Source organism: Herpailurus yagouaroundi, unplaced genomic scaffold (genome assembly GCF_014898765.1).
Source record: "Herpailurus yagouaroundi ecotype Mexico unplaced genomic scaffold, PumYag 184, whole genome shotgun sequence".
NCBI classification, from domain to species: Eukaryota; Metazoa; Chordata; class Mammalia; order Carnivora; family Felidae; genus Herpailurus; species Herpailurus yagouaroundi.
Window position 1 is genome coordinate 29,232,043 of NW_024412415.1, and position 1,805 is coordinate 29,233,847.

Sequence of the window (1,805 nt, forward strand, 5' to 3'; positions counted from 1 at the left end):
GTCCCCTAAACGTGAGAGCAAAATGAAGTCTCTCTTTTTTTTTTTTTCAAAATGGTTCAGAAATTTTAGCACACACATCCAAGATGAAAAAAGAATTACTCTGGAAAATGCAGAAAATGTGTAAAGAATCCAAGAGAGTGGATGATACAAGATACAAGAAATAGCTTGGGACCCAGAAGAATGGAACACAGCTAGAAAGAAAACAAAAGCATTCTTTAGGGGCTGACAGTTGAAAGTTTCTCAATCAAGCTGACAAACTTTCATGACATGGGATTTTATTTCTTTCTTTATGCACCCAGTACTACTTCACAATGTCTTAGAATCACCAGACCCCTTAAATGAATGGATTCAGAGCTTCTGGGAGGTGGGGCTGAGGAATGTGAATTTTTAACAGGCCTTTTAGGAGATTCATATCTACACTAAAATTTGACACCCAATGCATATTTGTTTCTTTTTTTAAACATTTTTTTAATGTTTATTTACTTTTGAGAGAGAGAACGAGAGACAGAGTGTAAGGTGGAGAGGAGCAGAGAGAGAGAGGGAGACACAGAATCTGAAGCAGGCTCCAGGCTCTGAGCTGTCAACACAGAGCCCGGTGCAGGGCTCGAACCCACAAATCACAAGATCATGACCTGAGCTGAAGTCAGACACTTAACCGACTGAGCTACTGAGGTGCTCCTGCATATTTGTTTCTCAATTAGCAATAATCGCGTCTCGGATAAACCTCATTGGCTACGATACTGCCACTGCGCAAAGCTGCATATTTGTTTCTAAAGAGGATTATATACGATCATAAAATGCATCTCATTTATTGGTTTTTAATTTTTAGAAACAATCCTGAAGCTAAGAATGAACTAGTTTAATGGTGGGTACAGATTAATATGTGATGCTATAGATCTTGACAACACACACACACACACACACACACACACGACAAATTTGGGAAGTAGAAAGAAAAGAAGAGGTAGAAGGAAAGGAGTTTGCTCCAGTTTATATTATTTTTAATTATAATGGAAGGCTCCTAAAGAAAATGGCTGATACCAGGGCTGGGGCAGGGAGAGTACAAGGATGAGAGTACTAGGCAGGGAGACTACAAGATGTTCCACGACCTAGAACATCTTGTGCCAGAAAGTAAGGAAGTACTCAAAAATGGATGGTAACGAATGTGTTGGCGACAAGGGAGCCAGCTTGAAGGGGCTCCCACTGACTAGATTTGCAATAATTTGAGTATTGAAATAAATAATGATAGGAATAGGTTATAATATGTTGAAAATTTTAAAAAGAATCGATATGTTCTAATCTGATATTTAAAAAAAAATTAAGGGGTGCCTGGCTGGCACAGTCAATAGAGTGTGTGACTCTTGATCTCAGAGTAACAGATTCAAGCCCCATACTGGGGGTAAAGCTTACTTAAAAATAAATAAATAAACAAACAAACAAAAGCTTTAAAAAAGTTAACCCTGTTTACTTCAGAGATTTATAAAAATTATTTTTAAAATTAAAATTAACATTAAAATTAAAACAAAGAGAGGAAAAGAAAAGAAAGCAATTTTTTAAAGAAAAATGCCAACACATAAGTGGACATTATGGAATTAGGAAAATCACCACTTTACCACCATATAGCAATGGGTGTTCAGGCAATCACTGATATCAATATTTGATATCAATCACTGGATATCAAAACCACTGAGTGAGAGATGGTTGGAGAACAAGATACTCAGCTGGTTTCTAACCACCATGTCACAGACTATTCATTAATGACAAAGAGGAAAAGGTACTTTTACAATGGAGAAATCTGGCAGATC

At 37.0% G+C, this 1,805-nt stretch overlaps 1 pseudogene; it reads right to left on the reverse strand.

Annotated features, from left to right (window-relative positions):
* Positions 1-680: 680 nt before the first annotated feature.
* Positions 681-758, reverse strand: LOC121042162 (uncharacterized; annotated as a pseudogene).
* Between the last annotated feature and the right edge of the window lie 1,047 nt (positions 759-1,805).